Raw genomic sequence first — 14,909 nt, forward strand, 5'->3', positions numbered from 1 at the left:
CAAAAACCCCTGAATTAATTGATTAAGCAAACATCTCTGAAATAGAACTGTAAGGAGCCATGGTGTAGTTAAATTGGATGAAGTTCAAAACAAAGCTAGCAGAAATATGTCATTATTTTTAAATTCCAGTGCAGGATTGCATTTTTTAAGGCAGTTGAGATATAAGCTTGGTTTGATCAATAACACAGAATTATTGAAAAACATCTTATTGTAGAGAAATATGAGTAAAAGTAAGATTGGACAAGACAGACGTACAAAATGTGAAAGCTGTGATGGAGTCAGCCTCCTCTCAGTCCCACACTAGTGCACAGGAGCTCTCCATGTGAGAGGCTTTATACAGACAGGTGTGCTTCATATCCTTTCTCCTACATTTCAGCTCCCTGTGAAATTCTGGGGAATGTGGTATCTCTCATTAAAAAATGAAAACCTGGAAAACATTCTTGTATGTTACACTTATCAAGGAAATTAAAAATAGTGAACACAAGATTGGGGTCTCCTAAGAGATGACACAGTGGAAAAAAGTACAGGTGAGCACTAATTGCATTGCCTGATTAGGAATCCCCAGTATGATCCAGGCTATATGGTTAAATCTTTGCCTTCCTTAGTGGTGGGGATGGAATTCTAAAGTGTGTGCACATTAAAACTGGCTTTGGGTTTCTCTCTTCAAAAGAAAGGGAGAGGTTGGTGTGTTCAAGGGTGAAAATGCCCCACCTCAGGATTGTTTTGCCTGGGATGCTACAAGAACACACATAGGCAAGGGCAGCCTTTCCAACAGATCACCTCTTCCAGGCTCATAATGGTTCAGATGCAAGGAACCTGTTCTCACAGGTACCTGCTCTCACCTGGTGAAACCCTCCCTTAGGAACTGTCAGCATTTGACTGTTCCATGACATCAGGGGTAAATAGCACATGGCCTTGCCCAGTGTTAACCTCACCAGAACCTTCAAGGCACTGCCTTTTTTCCTTCAGGAAAGGACACCCTGGGGTGTCCTTCCCCCTCCCAGTACTAATGCCAGAGGTATTAGCAATGCAAGATGGTGGAAGGCAAGATTACTCACCTGATTCTGCTGTGATTCAAGTGTCTTCGTCAGTGCTGATTCACGTTTGTGGGATGCAGATTTTCTCAAGAGCTTTAGGATATTACATTCTGCTTATAAAATGAGGTACTGCCTCAGGCTCTGTCCACACTTACGTTTTTTAGTGTCCAGTGCTAAAATAGTTGAAATGAATTTTTTATCTATCCTGAAAATTTCCTTCGATTTCAGGGAAAGGTCAGTGATGTGTTTTTCTCACTTGTAACTAGCCAGCACATAAAGCCACTTCTAAGCCACCTCTCAGCAAGACAGTGTCTTTGTAGAGATCATTAGACAGTGAGAGCAGTAGTGAGCTCCTCCACAGCCATTTACTCCTTAGTTCAAGTGTAAATGCACGGACTGAGCTCCTTCCAGATGCTCTTAGTTCTTAAGGAGACTGAAAGAAGCAGGTCTTGGAATGTCCTCGTCAAGCATACAGAGACCCAAGAGACAGGAAAATGAATGCAGTCCCTCCAAACAGCTCTCATGTACAAGCTTTCCTCATTCAAAAGGAAGAAAACTTTCTGTTCCTATTCGGAAAGCGCAGAGAGATGGAAAATGGGGAAATGCCAAAGCCATGGATCTTGTCTTACAGCATGGCCAGCAGTCAAGGTAGCCTCCACCAGTTTGGAGGAGTTTCTGTTTCCTGGCAATGTAATGAAATTTTTGGGAAATTCTACTTCTAAAATTTCTGTGACTTTCTATTTTTTATCCCTCATTAATTTTAACTGAAGTTTTTGGGCAACACATAAATAATAAAACTTCGTGTCATTATAATGGGGGCCTCATCTGGTTGCAAGTCTTAAGCATTCATATAATATAAATAATAAACAATCACCTAGATTGCAGGACAATTAGGTTTCTTCAGCTACAGAAGAGGGTGCTCTGAAAGAATGAAACTTGTCTAAACAGAAGTGCCTTACTATCTAATTTTAGAAGTCTCTTCAGAACAGAGACCAAAAATTCCCAAACCAACCACAACCACAACAACCCTAAACAAAACAAAAACTTCTGTAACTTTGCTCTGAAACATATCAGTTTGCTCTGAAACATATCAGTTTCATCTCATTGGCAAAGACTGTGTTAAGAAACAGCCAGTTTATGTATACTTTATATGTACCACTAAACAACCTTGCAGAGAAATTTAAAATGATACTTAGTTTCTAAGTCTTTGAAGTGATCAAACTGGCTTGGATATATTTCGACTTGTAGGGAAAAAAATGGAAAAGAGACCTTTACACTTTTATTTTGGTAAATTAAATTATCTATCATCCAGCATATGCTCTATCTACTACCTAAGTGATATTCAAACAGTTGTTGAACAGCTAGTCTGTGTTTTTAAAAGATTAGGTCCATTCAGTAAAATATTCTGGAAAGAGTCTTATGTTTCAGTTAATGCTAACTTTTACTAATCTTCTAAAATCAGACATAATCCACATATGACAGTGATTTATTTGAGGAAGTCAGCACACCCTCCGTCACATGCTACCAAAAGCAAAGGAAACACACTGTAAGGACTACAGAGGTTTTCAGGTGACTGGCATTGTTACACCTAATTTCTGTGTTTTACCAAAGTTCAGCTGGAAACCTCATCTATCATCTTCCTCCTCCCCATGACTAGCAATCTCCATTCTTTTCATTAGTTTTTAGGAAGAGACCATAATACAAATGCCTCAAGAATGCAGGCATTTGCTTTAATAGAGCATCTTCTGAAGATGTTTGATCATTGAGGCAACCTGGAGCAGCAGCGATTTAATTGATTATCGGTGTATAGAAGATACTTTGTAATAATAATTTTCTACTATTGATTCAAAGTTTAATTAATAATTTTGTTTTGCAACGCTTTTGTCTTCCCACTGTGAATAGCTATAGTTTACCTGTTAGAAAGGCAACTCCAAGAGTTCAAGGCACAGAAGTCTCCCACAAAGCATCACTGACTGAGGCAGGCAGATTTGAAATCAGATGCCTGACAAGTGAGGGAAGCAAAGAGGTTTCTTCTTAGTTTCTGCAGTCTTATATGGCAGACCCAATCTCAGTGCATGCAAGATTGATTAATTTTGACTGCCTCCATTCAGCTGCAGTCAAGTTTTTCCTCTCCTAATTTTTTTTTTGTGCTACTTTGCAGACAAGATTGCCCAAATCTGGACTGAGCTGTCTACTGCCATGGAAACAGAACAGCATTCTCAAGAGATAAACACTGCATCTCCTCTGCCTGTGCTTCGGTCTTGCTTGCCAGGGTTAGAGGTGCTGCTACAGATTTCTGGTATGACCCATAAACTGGAACCATTCCCCTACCAGACAGGGGAGAGCCAGATAGGAATCACCAGATCCACTGCAGGTAGGATCAGCAGCATTTCCTCCTCAGAGACAAGGTGCCAGTGAGCCTTAGCAGTGCAAGGTCATGCTGAAGTGGGAAGTCTTTCCAGAAACAGCCTAACTAACTGTGAGTTAGTAGCCCTTCTCAGTATTAGGAAAGTAATACAAGGTAGTAAAACTGCAGGTTTCTCTATGTCTTTGAACAAGTCAGGTTATCAGCTTAGTCACAGAGTAAAACCACACTGGTCACATTGACTGTTGCACTTAGCTGTCAGAGGACATGTCATGTCCATGCTGACCTTGTAAACATTTCAGCAACATTTGATACCCTTGAAATCTTTTCCCAGTTTGTTTTGAACTGCAATCCTCTAGAAGAAGTATGCCTTCCTTAAAATAAAAAAAAAAAATAAGAGCTGGTTTGTACCAAGCTGGGGTAGGTGCAGGCTGAGGGGCTGCTGTTGCAGTGAATTCTGTTAAGTACACCACCTGGGTTGGGGACAGGAGGTGCAACAAAACCAATGAAACACTAACCACAGCCACCTACCTGTCCTGTGCCGTGGGTGTAAGTGGAGGTGTGGAGAGATGTGCCTGGACTGAAGGAATGGGGCCATCAGGGCATAAGCAGTCTTATCTGAGGCCCTGCACACCTCCTGCAGAAGGAACCCAGAATAGAGACACGTCCTGGACTGATCTGATCTGCCCAACCACAGAAATGGGGAAATGGGGATCAACCTCTAACATCTCTGTCAGATAGGAAGAGTGAATACACATTTCACTTTTGCTGGTCACTATAGCTGTGGTGATTTCCATAAACTTTTACATATTCAGAAAGAGAATGATGCATGCCTTAAAGTTCTGGAAGGTTCTGCTTTTTCTTTGGAATAAGCAGGCAGCCTAAAGAGTGTGACAACAGAGGTACCCTAAAGCAGCTGCCTAAAGCAGCACACACCTGCCAGGGACTAACTGAGACTCTGCCACAACTCTCATGACACCTTTTCTTGAGAGTGGATTGCTGTAAAACCTCAATTTCCTTCCAACTTGAAAGCACACAGGCTAAAATATCCTGAAAGTTTATTACTCCTTTTTAAGAAGACATTTTCAGTTCAAGATCCCAGGTCATATGCAGCAGCTCCTGGTGGGAATTCAAGGTGCCAGTTTTGTAACTTTCACCCTTCTATTAGCTTGCAATTCGGCCTTTAAGAGGACTGGCAGAGAGACAGAAGCCAATCAGCTATAGTTGGGAACACCATTTAAATATGCAAGACAGCTGCTTGCAAGGTGTGCACAGGGAAGCCCCTCGCTGTCGTTGTGCCCCACTCAGGTCCTCATCTGCTTTTTCTCAAGATCAAGGTTCACAACAGCACGCGCACAAAGCCAGCAAAATCCTCCCTATCAGATTTTTTTGCAAATGTTAATTGTCAAAATGGAAGAAGTATTCTCACATCATGTAACAATTGCTTTTTTATAAAACTTTATGCAGACAGAAAATATCACATGGGAGATTCAAAGGCCCTCTCTAAAAAATAATGGCTTCTAAAGATGTGCTTGCAAATCACCTAAACAAAGAAAATCCTTATAATATTTTTAACCCCTACCTATCTAGGGACCTGCCTTAGTGTTCCTGCTAGACTATGCAGAGTTGTAGATTTGCCCTGACTTTTCAATAATCTTTTTATACCATAAATGGCTGCCATAGGCACTTGTTAAGCAAGATGCAATTTGCTTGCTATTACATTAAAAGTGAGCTGTTTGTATTGTTTACATAGTATTCCCTGTCTCCCATCCTCATGTCTTCCCGGTCTCATATTTTTTTCCAACTCATATTTTATATTTTCTGAGGCAAGGATTATATCCCAATGTAGTAGTGTGCATTGTGTCTCGCTCTGGCCATGACACATCTTTTAGGCTCATCAAAGCTAGAAAGCACATTAATGAAACAGTCACAGACATGTCCCAGCTCAAAGAGATTCAGCAGCAAAAGGGGAGGCAGAGTAGAATAAAAAATGCAAAGAGAGATGCTCTGAGAGCAGAGCTGCCAACTTAAATATACCTTTAAATTTCTCCCACTCCTGTGACTAAAAGATTGGTACTCCTCTTCCCTAAAAGGAAGCTCTAATTTAAAATCTAACAGTATCATAATTAATGTGAATGTTATGCTAATCCTGGGAGGGGAAAAAAGGACCACTGCTTATCAGGTTCATTTACATGTTTTAATAACTCCTTGGCTTAGGCTTTTAATACTAATTTTGAAAATTTCTTCGGAGGTTCCATGTGCCAGCTCCCACCCTACAGCCACCCAGCCCTTCCCTTAGGCAAAATACATTCAAGATGGGCAAGAAGTCCTATGGTTCATCATCTCTCCTAAAGGAAAAAGCATCTCCACATTCTGTTTTGGTGACAGGAAAATCAGCTTCCTGCTATAGAGTGGGCATAGGGCATTTCCAGAAGCACAGCTATGACACCAGCCTCCATGTACATTTTATTAGATCACTAAACTGGCACCTACCATGCCAATTCTTGCCTGATGCTTCTGAACACTTTTTATCAAGACAGATATTAGAAACCAGCAATTAAAACTCAGTCTAAACTGATGTTACCCTCATTCTGGGATGATTTGTTTTAAAAAAACATCTTTTTCCACCTTTCTATTGCTCATAGATATGTTAAGAATTCACAGCCTACATTTATGCTGCTATCAAATAGTCTCTACAGCCCAAGAATACAATTCAATCTAACAAAGTATCAAAAACACTGTCTTTGAAGTTGAAATGCAAAGGGACAGCTTGTAGTCCATGTTTATTTGGAACTAATACAGCTGCACTTTTTAGTACTCCTTTCATTTTAGTGAAATAAAAATGCAATTAAGCCAAAAAGAATACTAAAAAGTTAGTAATCGTGACATAATCCTGACTAGTGTCTAAAGCAACCTTGTGGACTGCTCCTTCAGGGTGAGAGGCAGTTCACAGTTTTATGTATTATTTATGGTAGTAACTTCACAGGGGAGGAGGGGGAAGGCACTGCAGACATTAATACAGTAGCAAGTTGACAAGGGGGCTGAAGAAAAATCTCACCTGGAAACAGCAGTCCTCCACTATGTTTACTGAATAAAACCTTTCACTTCACCAGGTTAGAGGCAGCCTAACTTAAGGAAAAGAAGAAAGGAGAGGAGCAGGAAATAATAGACATCCTACATCTTGAACATTGTTGTAGAGAAGCGAGCTTTGGCTTGTCTTACCTGGATTTCTATGCATCAAACTGCAACAAGGATTACTACACATCTTAAAGTCTAATAAAGATATTTTCAGCTGACATAAAGCATTTTCCACAGATTCCATTTCCATATGGTATCAAAAATAAGCAATGGTAAAGCCTTTACTAATAAATACCTGCACACATAATCATATTACATTTATTCAATGTGTAAGAGACTATTTACATACAGCATCTGCCAAAAGCTGCTGTTAAACACCTTTCATTTCGGTTTGGCTGCCCTTTACCCTTCCCCTGCTCTTAAAAAAATAAGGATTAAAAAAATAAAACTGTTCCATTTTTCTTTATTTTCCATTAAAAATTCCATGTTTATGCTGTGGATTTCACTAACAGGTATCCTATGAAGCTAAACTGGGAAGGAGAAATAATACTTCTAGTCAGGTAAAGATGATGCAAACCTGTTAGAAGCCTGAAAAGAAGCATAAGCACAAAGCTACCACAAAACTGAGACACTCACACCAGATTTTCCAGCAAGAACATCTCCCCATATCTCAAAACATGGTAGCATTCACAGTTTCACCTCAACTGAAATGATGCAAGAAAAATCAGTTCTTGAGAAGAAAATTCATGAGTTAAAATCACAATGTCATCAAGACTTAATGAAATCAGGTTGTGAAAGGAAAGAGAGAGGGAGGAAAGACATATGATATAAAAGTGAGCTCTATAATGCAAGTACCTCACTGGCAAGACCTTGACCAGAGAACTGCACTTCGTGTAGAACATTGAATTCAACACAAGCAAAGTACCCATTGGCACTTGTGGGGGAAAAATGAGAATGGTCTTCAATCTGTCCTGTTAATGCAATTTTCCTAAACAGCCATATTTAACAGACTTCAGATCAAAGGGGATGTAATAATAGTTTTCAAAGCTGTTACATAAGGGAAGGATGGGATAGCAGGAACTGTAATCAGCTTAAACCATAGCAAGAAATATTCAGGTCAATCAGCAGGCAACTTGTACCAGCAATAGAACAGATTACCTGGGAATGTGGTGGAGTCTCCATCACAAATGAGAAAGCAGCACAAGTGGGGCTTTTTTTCAGATAATACAGAATAGTGGAGTAGACAACCTTGTAAAATCTCTTGCAGACAGATCTCTTCTGACTTTATGGGAAGGAAGGGTATTTACATGGACCAATACTACAGGGTAGGTTTTGCTTTATGACTGGTGTTCCAGAAGGAAGAGAGAAGTCAAAAGATATGAATGAACAAAAAATATTAAAGACTAGGAATTCCATTGCAGCTACTATTTGCTTTTATCTGCCCTGCCTCCTCTCTTTTTTCCCCAGAGACTTTTCTTGTTGAATGTTAGTTCATATTTTGATTTATTTCTGAACATATTTTAGCATTATGGGTATTACTGAAGAAGCTCATTTCCAAGAATGATTCTCCCAAAAGAAAAAGTTGGAGGCATACCAAGATAAAACTGGAAAGAGAAATGAGAAATCTCATAGTCTCAAACAAGTGGAAAAGTATCAAAAAATAAACACAAAGAATATGGAAAGTTAATTATCTGGCACTGATTGATTCCCTTCTAACTGCTCTGGTTTTAATAAATAAATAACTGAATTTTTGGAGTGCCTATTTCCTGTGGTTGCTTGGATCTCTGCAACAATAATATCTAGAATGGATGCCTCTCAAAAGCATATGAAACCTGTAAAAAGTGGAATATCTTGATTTAAACTGTGTTGCTACATCAGGTACTTTCAAAATGATTGTTCTAAGGGAAAAATAAAAGCACTGGTTTAACTTCTGTGGCTGTTTCCTTTGGTCATGAAACACTGAGAATGGAGAAGAATTCAAGAATGTCTAGAGGATGAAAACAACTGCAGCATTCACAACTGAAGCCTGCAGTTAATCACTGCATCTGCAAGGCAAATGCTATTGTCAAAAGAAATTACTTCAGGGGAATAATTTTACCACTGTGAGTGAAGGATTTAATTCATGCCAAGACAAATCATAGGATCCCAGAATTAGACACAGGAGTGATTAAGTGTTCACTTACTCAACACAAGTTGTAAGAAAAAAGGAGTGTTGCTTTAAGATACATCTCCAAAGCTGTTAGTTTAGCTTCCACTGATATTAACCTCTGCTTTACCATAGCAGAATGGGGTTTCCCCATGTGAAGTATATAGCAGTATAAAGCAGCTATCATTCAAGGCATGCTCATCCCAAAGCAGGTTTTGTGACCCCTCATCTGGGCTACCCAGGGTGCTGAGGATCTCATCCTCAGCCCCCAGCCACCATTAGGGTCAGTGCTAGGATTTAGAGAGTTCCAAAGCCTGCAGCTCCAGGGATATCTGGTCTGGAAAAGGCATGCCAAGGGGAGCACAGCTTAGCATGAGCATTGCTCCTTTCACACCTTTCTAATCTGGGCCTCCCACTTCCCTCAGGCTCAGCCCCAAGCTGCACTTAGGGTTGATTACGGCTGACTGCACTGGAACTGACTGCTAGAGAGGCTATGGAGTCTTCCTCAGCGGGGATACTCATGTAGGACGTGGCATAAAACAGAAAGATGTGGAAAAATAGAGGCTGAAGTGTTCAAGGAGGGATCGGGCTTTGGGCAACCTGGTCTGGTAGGAATATCCCTGCCCAAGGCAGAGTGTGTGAGAGACTGAATATTATAGCTGATGTGTGATGCGATGGCTTCAACATTGTGGACTTTTTGCCCATTCTGGGAAAACTGTACCAGGAGGCTCTGAGCACTGAAGCCCACCCCTCCCCAAAATGCCCCCTGACAGGAAGTTTGGAGTGTGAGTTAGCAACCTTAGGGAAATTGAGATAAAGGCGACACTACTGTCCAGTTATCGCAGGTCTAGGCAGAAGTGAACAAGGCTGAGGAAGAAGAAGGAGAGGCAGGAAGCTTTGCCTCTGCCCCCACCAGGGCAGCCCTTCTCACCAGGGCTTGTGCCTGCTGACCTCAGCTGTCCCAGAGGAGAACCTTTCAGGTCTTTGTCCACTGGGAAGGAGTCCACTGAAGAGATTCCTTGAGATGACTCAAAAGGGCAGTTTGAAAGCCATGTTGAATGTCTAGAGGGAGAATTCTCATTAGTTAGATACTTAGCACACCATCTTAAAAACCATTTTTCCTTCATTTTTCAGAATTTCCCAGCTTCCTTTTTTCTCCTAAAACTGGGAGTGGAAATTACAGTAAAAGGTCAGAAGACAGGAGTTAAAAAAAGCATGCACAAGCCAGCAAAAGCTGTTAAAATATTAAACATCTTTCATGAGAATGGAGCAAAAAATCAAACCACAAAAAAATGGCTATTACTTTTCTTTTCTCAGAGCTGCTACTCTGGGGAGACTGCACACACTAAGTTCTGACATTGGCAGCAAATGCTGATACTGAAGTTTCTGTGCACATATCCAGTTAATTCCACCCAATATGTAACACATGAGAGAGGAGGAAAAAAATACTCAGAAAAGAGGTAGTCAGATACCACAAATTCCAGGTAAACACAACAGATGTTCTAATAAACATTAAGAAACCTGTGATAAGCATCTTTTTTTTTTTTCCCTCAAAGGTATTTTTTATCAACTTTAGGCCTCAAGTTCCTCACAGTCAAAAGGGATACCACAAAAGTACAGGAGTCACAAATTAAAAATATTTTATAGGGTCATTATGCGAGTAATGTCTTACCACATTTTTTTCCTAAGTACCTTCTAATCTGGTTAATATTTTGAAATGTCCTCTGTGAAACAAATAGCCTAAATAGACCTCTTGCATCACTGGAGATATCTGATGGTTACAACAGAGTAGTTCTGACTCAACTTCTCAAAGACAAGATGGTTAACAACATGCAAAGCAAGTACTGAACTATCTCAGTCTCTGAATTGCTAAGTATGAAGAAAAAGGATAAACTATCAGAGTAATAGCAAGGAAAAAAAAATATTTTTCTACCTTCCTTTTTTCTGCCACAGAAATTTGCCTGTTTTCTTCAACACACCAGAAATCACTTCTAGGCTTTTTTACTATGTAGAGATAGTGTGCTCATAACCAAACCAAAACAAAAATAAAGCTGCAAAAAGAAACAAAAACAAACCAAAAAACCCCAAAAACGCAAAAAACCCTTCACACAATAAAAAAATACACAAACAAAAACCAGAATAACCAATAACCAAAAACCAAATAACCCATGCCCATAAAAACAAAAACCCAAACTCCAAAAGTAAACAGCACGTCCCTACAAGCACGCAGTGGTAGATACATTTTTAATCTTTTTGTTGTTTTGGCCACAAAGATGCACACAATTTGATCACCTGGCAGTAACCTCTGGAAAAGGAGTTTTTGAGTGTGAATCAGTAAAAATGCCTCTTCTCGGCAACAAAGCCAAGCCTGGTGAGGATTCTGTATTTCCATTAGCAGACAAAGTGAAGCTACTGCAGGTTTGCTCTTTGTGTGCCTGTGCTTCGATTTTTCAAAGTGCTCTTAAACATTCCAGCTTACAGTGTCAGTGCATATTCACTTAATGAAGTAGTTACAGACTTAAAAATAAGGAGTTAAATCACTCAACTAATTTCTGCTTGTCTTCTGGGAGCCTGCACATCTAATAGGACAAAATACATTCACACCATAATGCACTTCTGATGTTCTCAAGTACAGCAAATTGCTGTAACTTTTTATAAGAAGTGTAAATCATGGTGGCATGAAGACAACTAGTTTATTAAACAGTGAGTTTCAGTGAAGAATCTTCTTTGGGAACCCCACTTTAACTAAGAACACACTCTAATGTGGAAAACATGGGCAATTCTTAAAAAGATAGCAAATGTAGAAAGTTTTATTTGAAATGCATTTAAAGGCAGTAAACACAGCAGACATTTCCAGATGGTTTTAAAGCTACAAAGCATTGATTAAAGGAAAGGATTCAGGTTCATTAAATGTTCACAAGTACATAAGAGCAAGTCAGAACACAATTATTCAGGCCATTGAGACAACTCTTAATGAAAAATCAGATACCACAGACCTTGGTTTGAATAGTTACTGTGTTTTTCTACTCACGGTAAGCATGGTGGGCAAACCTTGGGAAGAATTTGTTTGAATTCTTTGCCACCATCTGAAGTTTAGACAATGAGAAACTGTGGGCAGATGAGATTGACTTTTGTGAATGCCATTAAAAATTCATCATAGACATCACATCTGATGGGGCAACAACTGATCACAGAATCAGTAAGGTTGGAAAAGACAGTAAAAGATCTCAGAGTCCAACCTTTGACCAAACACCACCATGTGCTAAGTCATTTCTTGAACACTTACAGGGATGGTTACTCCACCATCCATGGTGGAGTAGACTGTTCCAATGCTTGATCACCCTTTCAGTGAAAATTTTTCCTGATGTGTAATCTAAACCTCCCCTCATTGCAGCTCGAGGCCATTTCTTCTTGTCCTGTTGCTGGTTACCTGGGAGAAGAGGCCGACCCTCACCTGGCTACAGCCTCCTTTCAGGTGGTTAGAGAGAGCAATAAGGTCTCTTCTGAGCCTCCTTTTCTCCAGGCTAAACAGCCCCAGCTCCCTCAGCTGCCCCTCACATGACTTATTCTTTAGACCCTTCACCAGCACTGTTGCCCATCTCTGGACATGCTCCAGCACCTCAATGTCCTTCTTGTAGTGAGGGGCCCAGAACTGGTGAGGTGTGGCCTCACCAGCAGCAGTACAGGAGGACACTCACTGCCCAGGTCCTGCTGGCCACACTATTGCTGATTCAGGCCAATTCAGGTGACCTTCTTGGCTGCCTGGGCACACTCTGGTTTGTGTTTAGTTGCTGTCAACCAGCACCCCTGGGCCCTTTTCCAGCAGGCCACTTTCCACCCACTCTGTTCTCAGCCTGTAGTGCTGCATGGAGTTGTTGTGACCCAAATGTAGGACCCGGCATTCAGCCTTGTTGCCCAAGTGTAGGACCCCACACAATTGGCCTCAGCCCATTGATCCAGCCCAGATCCTTCTGCAGAGCCTTCCTACTCTCCAGCAGATCAATACTCCCACACAGTCTGCAAACTTACTAAGGAGGCACTTGATGCTCTCATACAGGTCATCAATAAAGGTACTAAACAAGACTATCCCCACTACTGAGCCCCAGGGAAAACCACGAGTGACTGTTCACCAGATGGATGTAGCTCCATTCACCACCACCCTTTGGACCCAGCCATCCAGCCAGTTTTTTACCCAGCAAAGAGTGCAGCTGTCCAAACCGTGGCCAGCCAGCCTCTCCAGGAGAATGCTGTGGGAAATGGCATCAAAGACTTTACTAAAGTCCAGGTGGACAACTCCCAAAACCTTTCCCTCATCTACTAGGCACGTCACTTGATCGTAAAGGAGATCAAGTTGGTCTTGTGTGTGTAAATGACCTTGTAATTAATAGAAATTACATAGTTAGCAGGTTTCACATAATTACCACAGTACTGCTTCCATTTTCAGGAAAAGTTTGGCCTTTAGGATTTATCTTAGATTATCCTGTTAGGGATCTGTATTCAAATAAAAAAACCAATGGAGGACTATGAAAGCTATGTTCTTATAACAGCACCTCATTTCCATGATAACAACAAAATAAATTTGCAGTAGATTTGACTTATACAGCTTCTTCTGACAAGCAGATCCACTTAGCAAACCTCTATTTGTCTTGAATTTTTCCATTCCATAGGAAAAATGTGGAACAATTTTCCTAAAAGCTTCACAATAAAATTAAACATTGCATAAAGAAATATGTCAATGCCTCATTTCACAATCACTTTTATTCATTAAACTGAGCAAGAGTTTTATCTGTTGGTACAATTCTCCTAAGTGAAAATGTCTAAATAGAGCATGATTCTTTAAAAAACTAACAAAAATGCGACTTGGCATTTTTTCAGCTATTTGAACGGACACATTAACGAGCAGATCCCTCTACAACCAGCTAAGGTTTCCCTTCTCAGAATTACCTGCCCTTCTCAAAATCACCAGTTCTAAGAATACTAATTAACAAAACCTTTCCAGAGAGAGAAATTCCAGCAAGAATGAGGAACAAGAAAATCATAATGAGTCAGAATTCTTGCTCAGAATATGCATTGAAAAAATCTGCTTTTCCCTGTAAAAAAAAATATGTACAGACTTTTGCAGCCCCAAAAGACCCCCCAAGATCCCTCATTTGAGGATTTAGAATAGAACCTCCAATACTTGTTACATTTGAGACCACGGTCAAACAATCCAGACATAAAAACACACAAGCTATTAGAACAAGGAAGTATTACATCCAGACTATGCTAGTCAGCCACAGGGGACCAAAGTCCCTCATTTCAGCATCCATTCCAGCAATGCCCTTTAATTCCTATGAAACACAAATTCTGTCTCAGAGGAAGATTGTTTTAACAACAGACCTATCAATTCAAAACCAGGCAGTCAAGCTTAGAGAAAAGTTATATATTTTAATTGCATAGGCTTAAGAAATGCAGTTCAACATACAGTTAATTTCAGTGATAGGTGTATGAAAATCAAAGTTTCTCTCATTAACTGTGCATTTTTATTTCTTAACACAAAGAATTCCACAGAATTAGCAAGATGTATTACATTGAAAAGCATACCTGTCAGATCATTTTAAATAGCAAAGAATATTTTAATTTATAATTTAATTTTTGTGGTTGCAGAGGTGGTTGTTTTGGGCCTTTTTAAAATACTTTTCTGTTTTGTACTTTCAGAATAGGTAGGGAACGCTATATATCAGTTTGACAAAATATATAATTGCTACATTTTAGTTTAAAAATCTCAGCAATATCAAGACAACCGATATTTAAATATAAATTATTTGTTTTGAAAACCATTTAGCAAAATACAGGAAAGGAAGATATGCATTACAAAATACACGTGTGATTACTAAAACCCTTGAGAACAAATGCTCAGTTTTGGATGCCTGATCAAAATGACAAAGCAAGATCAGTCAAGAGGGTGCACAGGGCAAGGGGCTAAATGCTGTGAACATCTCTGCACTTTCAGTACAGCAGACATCCTCAAAATTGGAAAAGGATGACCTGCTCTCTTTCAAGCTAAGTACCAACACAAGGAAAAATAAGTGAGACAAAGAATGTTAAAAAAAAATTTTTGAAGGAAAGCTACCATTCACATTTATGCAGTCAAATCTGAAGCTTTTCACAATGCATTATAAAACAAAATTTTCTCTTGCACATACCCCTTCAAGCATTTTAGTATTCTAATTCCCTCTTTTTTTAACATACAAGACTTTATTTTAATATTTTTACAAATTGCTTTTTGTGTGGGAAACAGCCT

Source organism: Fringilla coelebs, assembly GCF_963513975.1.
Source record: "Fringilla coelebs genome assembly, chromosome: 5".
Taxonomy (NCBI): domain Eukaryota; kingdom Metazoa; phylum Chordata; class Aves; order Passeriformes; family Fringillidae; genus Fringilla; species Fringilla coelebs.